The 21,960-nt window shown below is 41.1% G+C and overlaps 1 protein-coding gene across 1 annotated transcript in view; it reads right to left on the reverse strand.

Annotated features, from left to right (window-relative positions):
* LOC148829105 (peroxisome proliferator-activated receptor alpha-like) overlaps positions 1-9,971 on the reverse strand; it is a 67,037-nt gene extending 57,066 nt beyond the window's left edge. The window contains exon 1 of the mRNA XM_088923416.1: positions 9,759-9,971. The gene's annotated coding sequence lies outside the window, so the exon portion shown is untranslated. The remainder of the gene's footprint in view (positions 1-9,758) is intronic.
* Between the last annotated feature and the right edge of the window lie 11,989 nt (positions 9,972-21,960).

The following is a 21,960-nucleotide window of genomic DNA, read 5'->3' on the forward strand; positions in this document are numbered from 1 at the left end:
TATTATTCTTGTCCAGTGCTGAAGTGTGTTCATCAAAGTATGTCTTGATGCCATATGAGTTTCCAAATGTTATAATATATTGGACCCTAGCCAGGGGACAGCAATCTGAATAATGGGGTATTCCTTTTTGCTGATCTGAACTTCTGTGGAATTTGTAACTAAAATGTTATGCAAGTGTCCAAAGTTCAGTAGCAAAAGGACGAGGACTGTTTTTCTAAGCCAAGAAGGGAAGTTTTGCACAACATATAGGAGTCAATGCCCAAAAGCAGTTGGAAAAGGTAAACGCATTAACCAGAAAAAAAACACTATGTGGTAATATGTTTAAAATTTGTAGGTACTACTACTTCTGTTTTTCAACATAAATAAGAATATGAAGCTGAAAACTGCACCTGAGCTGTTATTTACAACATCATATTTTAACAACTAATTTATAGTATACCTTTGTGTGGTCTTAAAAATTCAGATAAGAGCAATTACACTTCAAAAGCCACAGTTACAGGCCATTTTCCAGTGATCTTCAAGGTTAATTACTGGAATAGTTTTAAAAAAGGCAAGCAAAGGTTGTTTTAATGTTAAAAGCTGATTACCGATCTGCAGGGAGATATTCAAGTAATGTGCCTGTTTCAGCCCTTGTAGACGCCACACAAGAAATTTGGAGACAAGGAGCAATCTGAGCTCCAGTGAAGACACATTATTTCTAAACCTGAAAATCCTGTTTCACTAAAAACTGCCTCCCTTCGTGCTGCTTAACATAAGAATAGTCCCACTCTGAGGTTTCAAATTCACCTACAAATGTAACTACAAAGTGAAAGCATGATTTAAACCTCATATGTACAGTATAAATTATAAGTCTAGATGGCTGAGCAGCCCAGCGAGCTCTCTTAAACAGATCTTTTTATCACTGCTTTTTTTTCTTCTGTTATTGTTCTTAGTCTTCAGTTTCCCTCTCCCCAATGTTCACGTACATGATCCACAAACACTTTTAGACATCGGAACAAGAGCCGCAGGACTATCACTTAGTCTGGAAGATCTGGACTGCATCAGCTCGCAAGGAATTCTCCGACAAGGCCTGGAAACCATGGTATCACCTGAACAAGGTAACCAAGCCAGGAAGCGTCACAAACAATGTGAACAAAAAGGGAAACGTGATAAGCAAGCTGGGCTACAAACAAGACTAAAGACCAAATGGAACAAACATCCTTTACCAACCATTTTACTCGCCAATGTCCGATCCCTCGACAACAAACTCGATGACCTCAGACTGAGACTCTCCACACAACGAAAAATGATAGAATGCTGAGCTTTTATTTTTACTGAAACATGGCTATGACAGACAGTGCTTGAGGAAAGCTCTAAGCATCATCAAAGACCCCACACACCCCAGCTACAGACTGTTTGACCCTCTACCATCTGGAAAACGGTACCAGAGCTTTCGGGCCCGGACTGCCAGACTCGGAGACAGTTTTTACCCCCGCACTATCAAACTAGTGAACTCCCAGCCTCTCTCACCTACGATCTGAACCTCACAGTGCCTTCTTTCTTACCAAAAACTCACACACACATTGAAAACTACCTCTACCTCACATGTCAAAAAGCTCACTCCCCATAATTTTCTATCCTTTATTTCATTCTGTTGATGTATGTTTTTGCACATCTGATGTTGTTTTGCACATTACCTGTTACCTTTTGTTGTTTTGTGCACTGCCTGTTGTCTCCGTCTTTCTTTTATTATACAATTGCATTGTTGTTTTTTTGTACTACTTATCGTCTGAGAGCTAGCTAAATAGCATTTCGTTATACCATATACCTGTATATGAGTATAATGACAATAAACTTGAACTGAGGTGCTAAACGTTTTTTAAAATGCTGAAGTGCACCTAAAGAAAAAAAGATCACAAAGCAAAACACTCAAGAAACAGCAAGTTCTCCCCTAAAAAACTCTGAATTGTGTAACAGTCCTATACAACAAGGGCTACTGTATGTCCCCTTTAAATAATACATTTTAAACCTGAAGATAATTCCAGATGTCTTCATTAGCACAATAAGTCACCCGATGTTACAAGGCCTTCACATTCCACTGAGTTACAAGGCAACAGCGTCTAGACAGCACAGAGAAGGGACTAAATGACTCAAAACAGAACGCAGCTGTGTGAAATGTAAACTTTATAAATCGACAGGCAGGTTACTGAAATTTTGTAGTCAGTGCTGACTTCGTAATTAAAATTACTCGGTTCCAGTCACTTCACTTACAAAAAAAAAAGACATTTGTGTCATGGAGAAAGGACAGAACAAACAAGATCAACTAGTCCAATCCCAGAACTAAGCAGGTATCTTGTGATGACAGGTGAAGACAACTAAATCCCTAAAATAAAGATATGTAAAGAGGGACTTCATAAAACCCTCAATGAAATAGATAAGGTCAATCAAAGCTATTATTTATAAGTTCAGCTGGGGAGCTGCGTCAGCATGCGTAGGCTGCAAAGGAACAAGTAAGAGGTTTATTCCATACTGAGAAAAAGAAGAAAGAAAACACAACGTTTCGGCCGTGGAGCCTTCTTCAGGTGTGAGAAAGACAGTGTAAGTAAATGACAGCTGCCCCTTGGTCACTGCTCACTCTGCATGGGGGTCCCAGACTCCTCGTCCTGTGACTAGGGGGCTGGCCCTCAGTCAGGTGGGTTTAGACAAATTTATTGCGACTAAAACACTGTATAAACCTTTCAATAGGCTTAATTTTTGGGTGCAAATGAACAAGTAATAGGTTTATTCCAGGCTGAAAAAAAGAAGAAAGAAAACACAACGTTTCAGCCATGGAGCCTTCTTCAGGTGTGAGAAAGACAAGGCAGTAAGCAAAGGTAATGTAGCGAGAGAACAAAAGCTGGGAGAGAAGAGGAGTGAGAGGCGGGAGCAGGGGACAGAAAGAGAGGCCAATCAAGAGGTGTGAAATCAGGAGTCAGGATAGGTGTAGGGAGGTGTGAAATGAAACCTACAATGAATAGAGAAAATTTAGAAGAAAAGTAGTTTGTCGTTAAGAGAACGGGGAAGGTGTGATCCTAGCTGCAGGATAAGTTTGGTTTCGGTAGTCTTTCTGATGTATGAGTTAGGAAAACCGTCTTTGAGCACACAGACGGAGAGATTAGAGTGGTCATGGCCGTCAGAGGTACAAATGAGAAACAATGGGCTTGGAGAGATCTTTAATCTTCACAGCCCTAACATGTTCTCTGAAGCGGTCTCCGAGTCTCCTTCCTGCTTCTCCAATGTAGATGGCTGGGCATTTACTGCAAGAGATACAGGAAATAAGGTTGCTGGAGGTACAAGATGCCATCTGGGTGATCCGGAATTGTCCTGAGGGCCCTTGAATGAGTGTGGTGTTAGATGTGTGCTTGCAGGTGATACAGCGAGCTCTGTTGCAGGGGAAAGTGCCTGGTGTGGATGGTTGCTGAGGGCGGTCAAGTGAGCTGTGAACAAGAAGGTTATGCAGATTAAGTGGTCAGCGATATGAGATGATGGGGCGGTCAGAAAAGAGGGCCCCAATGGAGGGATCATCCTGTAGGATGGAAATGTTGTCGTTAATAATCCTGGGGATAGGAAGTGTGTTGGGGTGGTAGTAAAGCACCAAAGGAATGCGGTTGTTACGGCGGGAGTTCCTGATTGAGTTGATGGTCCGAGGGGTGTTTTTGGCTCGGGCAAGGGCCCTGTCAATAACACTGCTGGGGTATCCTCTGTTGATGAAAAACTATTATTTATAAGTCAGTGCAGACAGTAGTGACTGAGAGCACAAATAGAGGCTGAAAAACAACAGACCTGGAGCAAAAGATATAAATCATTAAAGCTATGGTTTATACTGTATGTATACAGAGAGATTGAAACATGCAGAAGAGTTTTTCACTCTTTAATTTTTACATTTAAAACACTGGGATCAGAAAATAATTCTCTGAGCCTAGCAATCTGCTCGTTAAGAAAGCTACCAGGGCTCTCCTCAGTCCAAAGTACTTAAATAATTAGGACATACAGTATATTGTGGTCATAAATACATGATCACAATGTATGGTCTTATATGACCATAAGAACATCGTTAAATACTGTAACATTAAAAAGAACCCATGCTATGAGGTTCGCTTGTTCAATTCATTGTTTCAATATTGGGAAAAATAATCACCAAACAAAAATTGCTTTAATAGCCACTTTACATATAGTCTAAGACGCTTTATTGTAAAAGTATATATAATGTACAGTATTTAAAAAGGCAGGCAATTTTCAATTGGTATTTTATCCCCAAATCACTTAAGAAAACTTCAAAATCAATGTTACAATCTGTAAATGGAAGGTGTATCTTATATCAGATCTTAGAAATATCTCCATCCATTCATTTTCTAACCGCTTTATCCAGTACAGGGTTGTGGGGGAGCCAGAGCCTATCCCAGCAAGCAATGGGCACAAGGCAGGATACACCCTGGATGGGGCACCAGTCCACTGCAGGGCAACACACAGACATACCCATTCACACCAAAGCCAATTTTCCCAGAAGCCAATTAACCCGCTAACATGTCTTGGGACTGTGGGAGAGAGCACACTGTGGGAGGAAACCCACACAAACGCAGACAGAACACATAAACACCATGCATATAGCACCCCAGGAACTGAACCCCAGTGCTGAGGCAGCAGTGCTAACAACTGCACCACCATGCCAACCCCTTACTGATATGTATGAATCAAAATGACTAAATCACAGGAAATGAAAATTAATATATTTTTACTTAAAAATGACTTCTGTAAGTAATTGCTCTAGGTAAAACGAAGGACGATTAACTTAGACTGACAAAGCCTGCTAGTTCTACACAGTACCCATCCGCATTTTTACAGCAAAATGTAATGACCTGTAATTTCCATAAGTGAAACATACCTAGAACAATAGCAACAGGAAGGAGTTATAGACTGCTGCCAAAGGAGAGATACAGTAGGACTAATGAAATGTCAAAGAGGTGTGGGTAATCAGTCACAGAGCAGACACCCAAGAAACAAACAAGTAACAATCCCATTGCTCCACCTAAGCAGTACTGGCAATGCAAGATCAATACTGCACTTTGTACAATACCATTAGCTTAACACTTAAAACCACACTTGATGTCACAAGAACATGCTGTGAACCACAGATGTGTCTCATTAACGAAATGTGGATGCGATAAGGGTTTAAGTATTACAAAAGCTACACAATGTAAGCTTCACGCATTTTGACTATGTACCACCCCATTGAAAAATCAATGGTGCAAACAGGTGCACTGCCAATTCTCCACCTAGGTCTCTCAGCTATCGGCTGGCTTTTATTCAACACACTTCAGCACCACTGAAAGTGCACTTCTCTCAGTTGGCATTGTCCTTTCCTCAAAAAATTCTGGTCTCCTGTCTGTGCCCCCCCCAAGCCTGTCTACACTCTATGGGTGACAGGACGTTCTTTTGCTATGCCCCTAAGCTCTGGAACTCTATCCCCAAGGATATCAGAGAGTCACCTACCACGAGCCTCATTAAATCCAGACTCAAACCCTTCTTTTTTAGAAGGGCTTTTATTTAATCGGTTCTAGGGGTCTCTTTGCTTTCCTCCTGTATTCCATACCCCACCCCCCACCCCCATCTACTCTCTCCCCTCACCTTGTTTTTTTCTTTTGTTGTGTAAAATGCTTTGAGAAGCCACCTTTAAAGGAGCTCCATAAAAATAAAGTTCATTTATCGTTCTGCCTCCCTCTCACCTGTCTTAATCCTCCTCGACCTCTGCCACCTTTGATGGACGGATCCGAGCACTCTTCCATCTTGCTGGCCTGGGAATCTCTGGTGCTGCTCACACCTAGTTCCCCTACCTTGTCGATTCCAGAGCAGCTGACTCCCTGTGGTGCACTCACTCTCTACTGGCGTTCCTCAAGGCACAGTGCTGGGTCCCCTGCAGTTCTCTCCTTACACCTGCCTCCTAGTACCTCTGATCTCCTAACAGGGTTTTTCATTCCAACTTTTTGCAAACGATGCTCTGATTCTCTGCTCCTTTCCTCCTTCTGATGTCCGTCTCCTCCTATATTAAAACTTCTCTCTCTCCGATCCGAGCTTGGAGAAACTGACCACACTACCATCACCTCAAAATGAATCTTTCTCAACCTGCCCTCATTCTTCTTACCTTTCTGCCGACCACTCCATCTTTATCCCTCCTGAATCCACTTTTCTCTTCCCCCTCCGCCAAGAAATTCATTCTTGACTCCCTCCTCTGTCCTATTCCCATCACATTCCCGTTACTTTTTCCCCTTCTTCGCTAACTTGTCTGCACAGCTTGTAGACCCTGGTTGAGATGAAGAGGAAGAAACAGCTCTGGGCAGGAGACCCATTGGGAGTGAATTGCTCTGGTTCAGGAGACGAGTGATTTCTTTGCCCTCTTCAGCTCATTCAGAACTCTACGGCTCACCTGGTCTTTTCTATACCTCGCGTCTCTCATGCCACACAATAACTGGGCGGAGTGGTGGCACTGTGGCTAAGGATCTGCCCTTGTGACTGAAAGGCTGCCGGTTCATATCCCACGGCCGGCAGAGGAATCCTACTCCGTTGGGGCCCTGAGCAAGGCCCTTAACCCCAACTGCTCCAGGGGCGCCAAAAAGACAAATTCCTAATGCAAGAAATTGTATATGGCTAATAAAGTCATCTCTTATCTTAACTCCTGTCCCTCCAAATGGCTCCCTAGAGCTAAAAAAATCAATTTGACAACATCCGTTCTTGCCCATCGCCATCTTAACCACTCTGGCTCATTCTGTCTCCACGCCCGCCCTCTATCCTCTCCTCTTCCCCCAGGCTTACTCTGTCTATCCTCCTCCTGGGGCCTCAGAACCACAAGAACAATCAGAACCACTCAGCCCCTAACCCCATGCAGGCTCCTCCTCAAGAGAAATCCGTTTTCGACAGCACATGTGATCCCTTTCATGCAATCATGAAACGTTTCACCACAGGCTGATGCTCGCTGCTCTGCCCTCCTGCTCAAAGAGGCTCCTTCTTTACTGTAATCAATGTCTCCTCCTTGCCGTTTTCCATGCAGAGGACATTAGTTTTCCCTGTTTTGCACTGTACAAGCATTGCACGTCCACTAAACCTCACTGCTTTGTTTTCAATGATGCATTGATATTAACTTTTCATACTGTTTTTGATATTTTATATGCACTTCATATATAATTTGATACATCGTGCATTCTATGGGATATGTGCATCTGATAATAATAATAATAATAATAATAATAATAATAATAGACAGCCACTACTCAGTTAATTTAAATAAGTCTTTATTGGCATACAATTTTCTTCAACTGCTTAATCCAGTATTTTGACTTTGATCTGTATTTTTAGCAAGACAACTCTATTTAAATGGGTATTCAATGTGACACAACTTTCTCAATTTATAGATTTAGAATTTCTCAAACTTTACTGGCTGTATAAAACACAGCAAGTGGGAATAAAATTCAGCATACTCGGAATATATGTGTGAAGGTAAATATTATTGTATTACTTAAGTTTTTTCGTCAGTTTGGCTACCTGCTTAAATATTTACGTATAGAATTATATTTTGTTTCACTTATGGACTGTGAAGCATGGGTATCAAAATGTATTTCTTGTGAGCTCACGTCATGTTAAGATTTCACCAAGACAAAACTTTGTGCATGTTTCAAGGGTGAAACGGGCCTCAAATGAAACTGTTCACAAAGGGAGCACAATCGCTGTACCCACCATGTACAGAAAGCCTGCAAAAAGACACTAGTAAGATTGTTCACAAACTGTTACTTTTACATCATTATGAATTGGACTTTGTCATAAAACAACAGTTGGCGCACTGCCTCATCTATCATGAAAATATTCCTCAAATATCCCTTCCTCCACAAGGGCATTCACGTGTAGCGCTTAGAAATTCAACGGAACGAAAATGAAGTGAAAAACAAGCTCTCCAAAAAGAAGGCGATAATCGTAAAACTGAAACCACGCACACAACCAGCAATATATAACATGGAAACAAACGTGTTTCATGAAATAACCTTCACCCGCCCGATGAATTACCGCAGTCTCGATAAAAACGTCTCTCCGCGCAGATTAAAAAAAAAATAACAGAGACACGACATTAAAATAAATCAGAGCCTCGACACAGTGAGGCAATTTCACAGCCGACATCGTCTTAAACGTTTGCTAGTCCCAGGAAAACACTGTAGCCAGACATTTAGCTGCTGGTGGTGGTGGTTACCAAATTACTTTATTAGGGCTGCATGTTTTTTTTTAATCATAGGACAGAAAAGCGAGCGCTGTTATATGTCCCAGCTACTGTAACCCCACCAATTTTAAAAGTAAGCGAGATTAAGCGTTGCAAAGCACCCTTTCCACTTTTCAGTTCGAGATACGCTCCCGTTAATTGATTATGACACACTGGCTGGATACCGACTCTGATTTTGAGAACATAGTCCTGACTTGTCCGAGTGACATTTTACTCGGAGACTATGCAGTTAAGGGGAAGGACTTCTCTTTGCTCAGGACAACTCCATTGTGCGCAACAGTGGCCTGCGAGGCAGCCAAAATTGCGTTTTGGGCTTAAGGAGGCATTGCGAAAGCTTGTAAAATCCCATGACAGCTGTCCCTAATCCGCTATATCGATGAAATGTTGATTTCGTTTATTTTAATTCGGCGGCGAATTAAGACACCAGCAGTGACCGGTTAACAACCAACCCTCCATCGCTCTCCGAGAGGACCGGCCTCTCAATTTTAAACGGCGTTTATTAAAACGTTGAATTGCACCAATTAATCAATTTCGCTATTTACCGCGTACGCGCACGGGTATCGTGTTGATAGCAGAACTTTCCAAAACTGAAATGAAAAGTTTACGTTTAAAAGACTCGTCAAATATATATGAACATAGGGGTTCAAAACATTTAATTATTTTATCATGACATTAGAATATTCTTAAAATGACTTTTTATACCTCCTGTTTCCCGTTTCCAACCCTACCTTTGCTCTACGTAGAGTCCAAGTTCAATACCAGGCTACTAAACTGATTAAACTCCTGTTTAACTCGCGTCTTGTAGAAACAATTGGTACACAACTGCCCTGCTAAATACACGTTTCTGAACACAGGTCATGATCAGTCTTCTGCCTACACGGTATAATTGTCACGAAATAGCTACAGAATAAACCCTGTTCTTGAAGTAAACACAGAGGACTTGAACTGCATTCTTCTCTATCAGCTTGTCAGTAATGTTCATCGCATCACCCGCAACTGAAAGCGCAGCTAAAAAAAGCACAAAGGAAGTTATTAGTTCTCGAACAGCGTATAGGTTATTAGATCCGCATGCATAGATACATAACTAGCATGTAAAGGACGGAAAACAACCTGTGTAGTTGCCTGCAGCTCGGTGCTATTCGTCATATGCGCACGCATGCTCTATCCAGAAACATAATGACATCTGCGAGGGTTTAGACATGGTATACGGGTGTTGTGTGATTTTCAACTTTGCACATATAATATCACAACTATGCATGGGGTCAATTTAGGAGACTAATCAATGGCACACGGGAGTTGTGAAAAGAAAAGCCGAGTCTCTCATGAGAAGCACAAAACTTCCAAAAACAAGACTTTGCAACAACGTGCAATTTCAACGACGGGCAGCTGAGTTACTGCACGCCGAGTGAGGGGGGACGTTGTGTTGGCAAGAAGTCCCTTGAACTTTTTTTTGCCTACAAAAAGAAAAACGAAATCGTTTCACCTTATCGTCAGGTGCCCTTGCAGAAGCCGCCATTTGCCTCGCCAACCGCCGCGGAGGGACGAAAGGTGTCAGAGCTCCGATCCGCCAAACAGCAAAGCGAAAGAGAAAAAAAAAGAAACAAACCGGGCTTTTCAGGCACGTACTGGCCTGCCTCTTTCCCAAAGCACGGCCACTGTCAAAATCCCACAGTAGGCGCAGCCAGACAGCATTGCCTTCCCCCCGTCTACCGCAGGAAATGACGACATGACTGACATGTGCTAAGCCACCATGCCCACACACCTCCCGACACACCTATGGCCTCGGCGAATCGCATTGCTCGGCTGGCCGGCGGAGCTGCGCCGCCCCACAGACACCGAAATTCAAACAGCTTGCCTTGTTGCTCCTACTGCTGGTTACAAACGGGCATTGCTGCCACTGGCCTGAAAACAGCACGGTGGCAGACCCTGGGCTTGAAGAGGCGTGCACGTTGTACTGTCGTTTTTTTAAATCACTTAACGAAGTTCACCCCCCCCCCCCAAAAAAAAATGTAATAATAATGAAGTACATAGTAATTTTTCTGTTTTTTTTTTACATGCATGTTTCATCTACTTACAAAAGAGTGCATTAATTTAGGAAAACAAAAACAGATTACTGTATCGTAACCTGTCTGATGTTCGGCATCAGACGCTTCCTTATGAATTAAATTGATTAAAAAAAATCTGGATACCTGCCTAAATGGATATAGCTAATTAAACATAAACAGTATGGTTGACTGCAAACGGTTTGGTAAAAAATTAACAGAGCCCTTCTCAGTACACCAGTAGCCATATCACCCTGCAACTCACAACTGGCAACCCACTAAAGCTAAGCAGGTGTGAGCCTGGTCAGTACCTGGATGGAAGACCTGGGAAAAACTAAGGTTGCTGCTGGAAGAGGTGTTAGTGGGGCCAGAGCACAGGTGCTCACCCTGTGGTCCATGTGGGTCCTAATGCCCCAGTATAGTGAAGGGGACACTATACTGTAAACAGGTGCCGTCCTTCGGATGAGACGTAAAACTGAGGTCCTGACTCTCATTAAAAAATCCCAGGGCGTTTCTCCAAAAGAGTAGGGCGTAACCCCCTACTCTGTAACCCCGGCGTCCTGGCCAAATTTCCCAATGGCCCTTACCAATCATGGCCTCCTAATAATCCCCATCTATGAATTGGCTTCATTACTCTGCTCTCCTCCCCACTGATAGCTGATGTGTGGTGAGTGTACTGGTGCACTATGGCTGCCATCGCATCATCCAGGTGGGGCTGCACATTGGTGGTGGTGGAGGGGAGTCCCCATTACCTGTAAAGCGCTTTGAGTGGAGTGTCCAGAAAAGCGCTATATAAGTGTAAACAATTATTATTATTACACCAATACCTAAAGTATAACCATGTATGCAAATAAACCAAATAATCTCATGTTCTACACAGTTTCTACAGAATGAACATTAAAGTTAAGATGGAAAAGAAGCTTAGAATCTGTAGCAAGCTTCATAGATGTATTTAAAACAGAAAACAGCCCACCCACAACTAGTAAACCATGAACCATGAGTAGATTAATTTTTCTTTGGGGGGGGGGGGCGTTCGGAAAACCCCAAATCGTTGTTTTTTAATCTGCCGTGTAGTGGGACTGTCTGTCGTGAGTTATCCAGGGGAGAGTTATCCACTCTCTTTTCAGGGAACGTAACCGTGTCGTTTTGGTTTTTACCTTTGTTTCCTAAACGGTTCCGAAAATGAAAAGCAAAAAAAACCGCACAGTCTGCAATGTCCTTCAGTTTATTCCCGTCCATTAATGGAATAAAAAAAAAACAGGCAGGCTGATCCTTCTACAACTGTTATAATTAAAAAAACAGTAGCGTTCAGAATTATAAAAATCTCTGAAACAAAAGTTTAACTTGCCATGGCGTCCCTTCAATTTTCCATTACAATAATCACCACAATTACCTTTTTACGTCCTACAGCATTTAACCAGAAACTTTTATACGAATAAAAGAGCACCTCTCCAAGTTCTGTTCAAATTTCAAATGAGGTCGCTGCCCATTTTTTTGAATTTGCAAAGTATTACACGATTCTTCTTCTGGATACCAGCAGATTTACCGTTCAACAGAGGTCTGTTATGAAAAGAACTGATGTGACGACTCCATTTGGCTTTCTTATTGAGCAGCAGCACTGATGTGCTGATGGTAACAGTCCAACGGCAAAAAAAAAATCATGAATTGTGTAATCAATGGTAAAGTTGGGTAAAATGTCATCGTGAATCTGCAGAGTCCTTTAGTAGAATTACAGGAATGTAATCATAAGACTTTTGACGTTATGGTATTACTGTTTGTTCTCAGAAAAATGACAATAATTACAAGTTGGAATTTGCCAGTTGTGCTCTGGGTGGCCATTAAACTCTCCTGTGCTTGGAGCAGACATCAGACAAACAACACCAAAAGCAGCCAGGTAAAACTGCAAACGAGTAAATAACATGACATTAAATATTTGATGTTATATGAACAGCATTTGTGACAATCTTGCCCTTATAACAATGTCTGACAGATGGTTAAAGAACAGGTGAGTACTGCAGCATGCTAAGTCAGTTTTGACTGTTGAATCAGGACAGACTCTCAACTGCAAGTCCTGAAATAAGTCTGGGATTTAGAGGAAGTGACCTCACCAAAGGCACACGTTTTAACCTTCAGAGTGCATTGAACAGTAAACACTTTTCAAGGACAAGCCTAACTACTAAACATTCTGTTCCAACATTAAAAAAACAAAGTATACTTTCACAATGTCAGGGCTGTGACAGCACCATTAGTTATTTCAGATTTCAGATGATGCCGAGATGCCAAGTTTACAGTGGTAAAGCAGGGTTTTTAAGGTAATATTCCTTTCACATAACGTAGACCCATCCATTTTTTTAACCTCTTTATCCAGTAATGAGTTGCGGGGGAGCTGGAGTCTATCCCAGCATGCAATGGGCCGAGGCAGAGTTCTTACAGATCGCCAGTCCACCACAGGACACGCACGCAACTCAAACCAGGACCAATTTTCCCAGAAGCGAATTAACCTGCCAGTATGTCTTTGGATTGTAGAAGGAAAGCACCCAGAGGAGACCCACACAAACACAGGGAGAACATGCAAACTGCACGCAGACAGTGCATGTCAGGAAACATGAGGAAGAAATGTCCTCTGAAAAAAAAAACCAATTGTTTTCAATCAATACATTAAAAGCTTTGGAATCTGTCTAGCTGTGTTGGGAATAAGAAAAACACATGCCAATAATTTTGAGGATTAAATTTGCTAACACTAATTTTGCTTTCTGAGTCAAAAACTTGTCCTTGTTTTAATCAATGAGCAAACAAGAGCATATAATGATATTTACTGAAATGGCCTAAAAAATAACTATTACTCTTGTTTTCTGGTAGCAGCTTCTGTTTATTACTGTCCAGGGTGTACCCTGCCTTGTGCCTGTTGCTCACTGGGATAGACCCCTGAACTATCATTAAAAGATCTCTGTAATGTACCTTTTGTTTTATTTGCATTCAAATAGCTGTGACTCATGCCTCACAATGCAGTCAGAATATTGCAAAACCATGATAACACACAAAAGGAAACTCCCCATATTCCCTTTATTACATCCAGTTTCCTGTTTTTTCCCCCCTATACACACACACACACACTATATTAAGCACATACTAATTCCTGAATGCAAGCATCATGTGTCTAATGATGAAGAATGGTTCATGATGTCACATCCTGAACAAACCCCAGTATACAGTAAATACCATAGTGAGCTTTTTGTTCTCATAGTCATCTCCACCCCATCTCCACCTTTACAGTGGCCCCTTCTTGACATTCTTGCTCTGCATGGGGGTCCCCAGCCTCCTGTCCTGTGACCAGGGGGCTGGATCTCAACCAGGCGGGTTAAAACCAAAGTTCCTGATTGCAAACTCCTCAGTAAACATGCCTCAATGCACTCGCTGGCTGGCTGCTGTCAATTAATGGACAGTTAAAGGGTTCAGCAGATTCACGTGTGCATCAACAAATGGGGTCACGTAGCACCGGGCGACGGAAGGTAGGACCCTGTGCGTGGCTATACTGGTAGTCTCTTGTGGTTCGGTGCCAAATCGAGGGACGAAGTCGTCGTTTTGGACGAAAGCTAGGAGGTCAAAAGCCAGGAAGGTTCCGAGGTGGCAAAGTGCTGAAACGGGAGGCGAAGTCGTAGTCGAGGACGTGAGCGAAGAGTCGATTGCAGGGAGAGTAGTAATCTCTGGGGAAGCAAAAGTAATAAGGTCAGGGAGGAAAAAGGAGACGTGTGAGGGTTTAAGTAGTGAGGATGTAATTGGTGAGTGGGTGTTTAGGGGGAGTAGAGCTCGTGGAAATGCGGGAGCGCCTGTATGCCTTCGTGCGGTTCGTGACAAACGGATTGTTCTAAACGGAGAACAGAAGGTGGGATAGGACTGTGTAGCCACTGAGAGCTGCGAGTAAGTAGATACCCACTTAACAACCTAAAGCCAAATCAAATGCAAGAGTCAGAGCTTTATAAACAAAACCTTTAAAACCCGAAGAATTCGTTTTGTTATCTCATGCATTGCATGGGGAAAACAAGCTCATCTCCTCCACTGGTCCTTTATGCAAACGGTAGTGTATATCCGTCATTTAACATCATTCAAAAAGATCATTAAATTAACAAGCAATAATCCGAATAAATAGTAATAGTGTTGTTGTTTTTTCAGAGAAACTGAAATGACATTTGGCTGTTGATGTGAGTGATTTATAAGCTGAAAAAAAAAACATTACGTTGGAGGGCACAGGTCATTTTTCCAAAACATACGATTCTTGAATATTCTGCTAGAGAAGTGTGGGACAAAAAGTATTTGGACTTCCATCTCATTCAGGGTGTAGTCCTGCTTCCTGGTCTGTTCCCAATTGTTGTTGTGACTCTTACCAGGAATAGGCATCTCTTGTTAATAAGAATGGATAAATATAAGGAATAAATATTCTATTAGATTTCCTTAAAGCTTAACCTGTTTAAGGCCATGTAATGCTCTGCTTACCACTGACACCTTTAGTCTTACAGCAGCTCAATGGCTGTCAGGGAGTGAATTCCCCCATTTAAATTTAGCAAAGAAGCACAAGGTAAAATGTGTTTTGTGTGGGACTGTGTGTTGTACCAAAGGCAGGCGAATAAGAATTTGATTGTGCTGTGATTAAATTAGCAATGTATTTAAGTTACAACAAAAATAGTGTTCAGCAGGTTAGAATTACACGTAAGTTGCTAATATAAATTCATTGACTGTTCACAGACTCTGCAACATAGTGGATTTACAGAACGTACATAACTTCTTGAACTGTTACTTCCAAGTAATTCTTGAAGATGAGGGGCATTTTGTGGATGCTCATTTGTAAAATTGTGGCATTCTTTACAGTTCTTTGCATTCCTGAAAAATGTATTTGTGTTTCCCAAAAAAGCAATAGTCCCATGTTTCACTTGTAATAAAATCATTAACCAATACAAGAATATGATGATTCCAGGTGAATAAAGTTTATATACAACTTTGTTACGGTAAGACCTACAGTATAATTCTACCTGAATATTTAGGGTCTCAATCTACAATCAAGCTTAAGTGTATACATTTTATTTTAGTTTATAAGGATAAAATATGTTCATTTAAGGGGTTTGCATTAAATATATATATATATGCAAAGATAAATTAGAAATGGAATCCCAGTAATCAGAGAAATTATAATTATTGTCTCTAACAACAATCAAAACTTTATTTCACAAAAAGTGAAAATGTTTAGCATACAGATTTTCATATTGTAAGGCAATATAATAAAACAGCAGAATAAATTATGTGATTTTAATTTTCTTTATCTGTGTGCCTGGGTAATTATTACATTATTCTCTTGTTCACTTCTATCACTAATTATTGTCAACTGTAATGATTGATAAACTACTTGCTTTTTACTGTACATCAGTAAATTGTAAATAAGTTCTGAATTATGATAAACAGCAAGGACATTACATTATATAAACAGAAGAATATACAAACCACAAGTAAAATGATCAAACAAAACTACTGGAAGAACTGGAAGGGTCTGTGTGGGTTATTAGTGATAAACAGCAGAACAGGAATGACAGCTTCAGCCTCCAGTTGTAAGAGCACAAGAGATAATTCCAGAAAAAACTCAGTTTGCTATAAAGGTAGTGGAGTACAGGGGAAATTTATTTAAACAATCTTGTGTATTGCTAATTGTGATGAAGGCTACCTGTATGTGACGGTAGTTGCTTGTTTTTCTTACTATCTTACTTTCTATTTAATTTGAAGAGATGAATAAATATAGCAACATTTCCAGACAATACCCTTGCTGCAGGGCTCGTCAGGCAGATGAGATGACCATCAGGTCATCAGAGAAGACGTTTTTCTCAGTGAAGGAAGATGCCAGATTAGAGTTGACCAAATAAGTAATCAAACTTGAATACCTGTTACTCAGTAACTGAAGGTGTTTGTGTTGAAGGATGGTCAAAACGTGTGAGGATATGGTTTCAAAATACACACAAAAAAACTGATTTTTTTTACATATTTGAGGTTAGTTCTGTTTTTCACGTTTGAAATCTGACTTGCAGTATAGCCTAACTCCCACGAGGGGCCGCTGTAGGACCTCTAATTACTTTTAAATAGTCACACCAGGAGTGACTGATGTAATTTAGTTAACTGGTAAAAAGTTATTAAATTCAAGTTCTACAATGTGTGGCAATAGGCGTAATTTGGTATTTGAAGGCTGGGCACTGCAGTTGGGTTGTATTGGTCGAGCAAGCAAGCTTTCTTTAGCAATCATGCGTTTTTTGTAGAACAGCTATGTCCCATTTTTTTGTTTTGTATTACAGCAGCCTCAGCTTTAATGGATATCTTTCAATAAATAAGAATTATAGACTCTATTATAGCATCTCGCTTTTGCCCGTGTGTTTTAAACCTTTTATCTTCACCAAATATTTGTTACACACCATTTATCTAAAAACAGACATTCTCAAATTAGTGCCATAATTGAGGTCTCATGTTGTTCAAAAGATTAGCAATTCTGCTGTATGCCAAAGTGAACAAAAGATGGCGCTCCAATCTTGTTTTGACTGAGATAAAAATGCACAGAAGATTAACAGAGAGACTGCTGGGAAGGATGGTCTAGTAATGTGACTGACGTGTTAACAGAGCGATTCAAATGAAGAAAACTGAGTTTATTTGTCATGAGAACAGACTTTCTTTTTATCATTTTCCAATTCAGAATTCTGTGTGTGTTTTGTTTTCAAAACTATTGGTTTCTTCATGGACCATTGTGCATAGTCACAGCTACATCAGGATGAATATTTATTCAGTGTTACCTAGTTTTTGGGAAAAAAGTTTCCAAAGTTATGTCTATAACAGAACTGCATTTGCATGCAGATATTTTTTTCCTTGTGGGCAAGAGCTTGAAAAACTTTATACTGATTTCTAAAAAAAACATGTAAATTATGTAAAAACAAAACACTTAAAATAGTTTTTTTGTTTGTGTGACTTTTAAGTATATTGTTACAAATGGGGGGTTACGAAAATTGTGAAAATCAGGATTTGACCAAGCAGTTTAGTCAACATAATTATTCATAACCCCCAATTTGTAAGTGATTTCTAGCGAGTTCAAACACCCAAAAGTTATTCTTGTCAGCGAGTGGCTTGCTTCTCTGCAAAATGGTTGATGTTGATTAATGGCCGTTGAGCTATAACTCAACCGACTCTGGACTTCACTGAAGCCACGTTCACCCAGCGTTTAATTCTTTGTTATTAACGGTAAAGACACTTGCAAGCTGTAGCGGGTTTCAGGTTGGGGAAGTCCAGAGCGAATCTCATCTGGAGCGGGCAGAACTAAAATTTCAGTTCATGGGGCAGATTCTAATAATGATGGAAATGAGCTGAAAAACATAAGGGGGCAGCAGCAGGCTTACTACTTTGGCTTTAACTCACCTGGCTGTAGAAACGACAGCACTGATCAGAGATCAGCTCTGTCACAACCCCCCCCTCATCTGTAAGAAATGAGCCAGGGAGGCAGCTGCAGAGATGATGTTGGGGTGAAGGAAGCGGAGTTGGAATAGATGAGCATAATGCCCTGTTCAGCCGGGTAGCTCTGATGCACAGGGAAGAGGAAGTGTGACATATTTCAGGGGCTAAATCTGCCCAAAAAGCCGATGCAGGAATATTCCATTAATAGAGTAGTATGTAGTCTCAGTTCACCATGTTGCAGAACCATGGCCTGCAAATTTAAAACCAATAAAAGGCAAGAACAGGCCATTCAGCCCATCAGAATTAAGTGACTGTCAGACCCCTCAGTTTAGTACTTTACTATCCTGCACTAATTTCCTACAAGAGCACTTAAAGCAAGTATGGGAGTTTGTGTGATTTATTTTGCTTGGGGTAGAAGAAACAAAACCCCCCTCAGAATGCCACCTAGAATTTTGTTCAAAGGAGCCAACTTCTGACCTAATACACAAAGACTTTAGGATTGAGTCCTGCAGTTAATTAGATAAGTTAAAAATCTTTGAACACCCAGAATTAGAGACCGAGAATCAGATCGCAGGGATGTCATTAATGGGCTGAAATGAATTTTGAAATGAAATGAACTGGGGCGTCCAATTTTACCCATTGGCTTACCGCTTTCCTTTGAAATTGTAGGACTCTCCTCAAGTTTTCTCGTCACCCTGACCTGCCCACAGCGTCACAGATTGCACAGAGTGCAGCTGTGAGATTTTTAAATTCAGGTAGTTCGGGTCATTGCATATAACAGCCTGAATTACCTTCTTGCTGTCTATGAAATTTATGACCATTAAAATAAACCATGATATCCTCGAGGAACTACTTACCTTGTCACAGGTAAACACACTCCACCTCTACTTGAGAAATTACTGTGCCTACTGAATTAAGTTATGGTTTCACAAATTCTAATTGCCACTAATCCAGGATTACCTGATATTGATTTCAGTAAACACGTTATGCACCGAAGAATGTCTATACTGCAGCTGCTTCCCAAACCTGTTTGACAATGAACGTCCCAGTTTACCACTTCAAACCACATGGCATTTTCCATATCCCATTTGTTATCCCATTTTTTGGAGTAATTTTATGATGGCCCTCAAGGATGTGTTGCGGTGAGCCATTTCCCCTTTTCCACTCATTCTGGGGAATCTGCAAATATGTCATAACTACAAGATCTTGTCATTTTCATATTGACAACTCCCTTCACAGTGCAGGACAGCCTGATGTTGAGAACTTCGACTCAGAGAATGTACATTTGAAGACTTTAATGCTTTTGAATACAGAGGTCTACCATATTCCATCTGTAACACATGGAATTGACATAAAATCCACTTTGGGGAAGCCAGATGAAATATGGTCTTGCTATTCCCCATCTATAAATTGGCTACATCACTATGTTCTCCTCCCCACTAATAGCTGATGTGTGGTGAACGTTCTGGAGCACTATGGCTGCCGTCGCATCATCCAGGTGGATGCTGCACATTGGTGGTGGTGGAGGGGAGTCCCCATTACCTGTAAAGCACTTTGAGTGGAGTGTCCAGAAAAAGAGCTATATAAGTGTAAGCAATTATTATTATTGAAGACATTCTTCTTTATACCATTGAAACACAATGGCCTGTGTGATACTTTGTCCATAAATTTCCAAACAGGAGCCTGAGAGGCTAGTTTTCTGAATTCACTTTCTCAGCTCTCCAGCACCGTAGATGCAATGTGAACACTGCCTACTGGTTGTTAAAGTGATGTGCACGATTTATTTAAACTACAGACTACCTGCACAGCCAACAGTGCAACCTCTACCCTCTGGCAGGACACCCCTGCAAATTAATAATTGCTCCATGGCTTTTAGAAAACGAGTCTTTGCTGGAGATCACCAAAGACTACAGGGACACATGGAAATGTTTAGGATTCAGGAGTTTCACAACTGGTTTCCCATAGAGAGCTGAGCATTTTCCATTCTCACGACAGTTATTCTCCAGCTGCATTAGATTTAGTATTTTAGCATTCATGGGATTTTTAAAGGGTACAATGAAACAAAAACAGGGACTAATGTATCACAGTCCTTTTCTCTCTTTATGTCGGGGTTTCAGAGATTGGTTACTGCTCAGGTGACACAGAGTTGAATTTCAGTTTTCTATTTCTGCAAGCCCCCCTCCAGAAGTTCTGGAGGTGTTCTGACACTCCCGCAGGACAATGCAAGAGTGGGCACTAAGACAGTAGATTCACAAAAGCACGACTTCGAGAGAACAATGTTGACATCCATCTTTTCTTTCCAACGGAAACATCCATCCAATTTCTAACTGCTTCTTCCAGCTCAAGGTGTGGGGGAACTGGAGTCTATCCCAGCGAACAATGGGCACAAGGCGGGATCCAACCTGGACAGCACGTCAGTCCATTGCAGGGCACAAACACACAAGGCCAATTTTCCTTCTATTATGTTTTTTCAATACATGGAGAACATTAAAAACTCCACATGGATAGCACCCCAGGAACTGACCCCAGGGCCTCTGACCTACACATCAGCAATGCCAACCACTGCACCACTGTGCCATTCCAACATAACATGGGGACCAACCCATCACTGCCATCAACAGAAGATATGCTCAATCACATCTATTCTGCTCAACAGTGGCGTTTCTTGTGTCTATATTCTTTTTTAGATATATTTATTCTTTTACATGTTCACATTAGTGTTTTTCTCTTTAGATCCTTGATATATGTTAGTTGTTAGTATGGTGGAGCTCAGAGTTGAATAATTTCAATATAAGCATATAGGTCTGTCTAGAACGATCATCTTCAAGGTAATGCTTGCTGTTAAGTACAATGTTATGTACAGTATATTTTGTTGGCAATATGTCATCCTTACTTTGGCCATTTATTGTCCTTGAATCAGTCCAAGTACTGAGGGGTGATTTCTGTACGTCTGAAACTTGAGTTTGCAGTGTTGTGAAGGTGTCTTCTTTTCATCCATATAACATGGAGCGTGTCCATACACATCCATTCCATTCGGATGGAGAAAAGTTATTATAGGGCTTGTAATTAAGTACAATAATTGCAGGTGCACCCAAACAGTCCCAACAAGTTGCAGCATGCTTGGAACCCAAGAGAACTAGCTTTTTAGCCAATACGCATAAGCATGGACAGTATCTCCTACAGTAGCTTTCTTGCCCTGGCTCTCTGTGGATCTCAGAATAAGATTTATAAGATTGCAGCTCACCTTGAAGGGCTTGCAACCTTTGGCTCCTGCCCAAGTCCGCAAACTGTTGACCCCATATAAACCTGCATGGTGTTTTTTGCGCTCTCCAGATTCTGGAAAGATTCTGGTCTTCCAGTTTACAATATGGGACGACTAGGAGCCTTTGGTTTATGTTCCAGCCCGTACCAGATCTCTCCAGTCAGCCAGCGCTCAGTTCCCCATCTTAAACTCGCTTTCGGATCTGCTTAATTTGTGTATATCTGTCTTTGATTTATTTTTTTATATACAGTAGCATATTGAGATGATGTACAATGAAAGCCACTATATAAAATAAAGGTTAATAAAAGTAACTAGTGCCTCTGGAAGGAAACCTCAGATTGCCTAGAAATGAGACAGCTATTGAGCCACACATACACATTTGGTTGTATTATACATAGATAATAATGGTCATAATGGATCCGCCAATTTAGATCTGGAGAAGCTGATCCTATCCTGTGTGCTTTTGGGAAATGAGATGACGATAATGATCTTTAAAGTCATTACCATCTACTAGACTTGTTCTCTTGATTTTAGACAACACAGCTGAGGACAGGGATTATGATATGGTTCTGCAAGAGCCTTCCAGTATAACACTAGTAATAAATTTAAATCGCCAGGCTCTTTCTCTTCACCCTACAGCACGACAGATTTGATAGGACCCTTCGAGAAGCGGTCCGGTCAGGCCTTCTCATTAATAAGCTACTAGCACCCAAATGAGCAGGAGGGATAGAGAGGCCTCCTTGCCTCTTTTCTGTTTCTTATATAGGATCTGTCGCTTCTTGCAATTTAAGTTCTTATTTGCAGCGTTGTCTTACTGTTTACACACTCTCTGTGGCTCCCCTGCTGTTGTCTTGGCCTGGAACAGAAGCTGCCAAGCAAGCAAGCAATCTGACGTTCCAACAACAACTCGTTCT

This window comes from Atractosteus spatula, chromosome 8, assembly GCF_055471065.1.
Source record: "Atractosteus spatula isolate fAtrSpa1 chromosome 8, fAtrSpa1.hap1, whole genome shotgun sequence".
NCBI classification, from domain to species: domain Eukaryota; kingdom Metazoa; phylum Chordata; class Actinopteri; order Semionotiformes; family Lepisosteidae; genus Atractosteus; species Atractosteus spatula.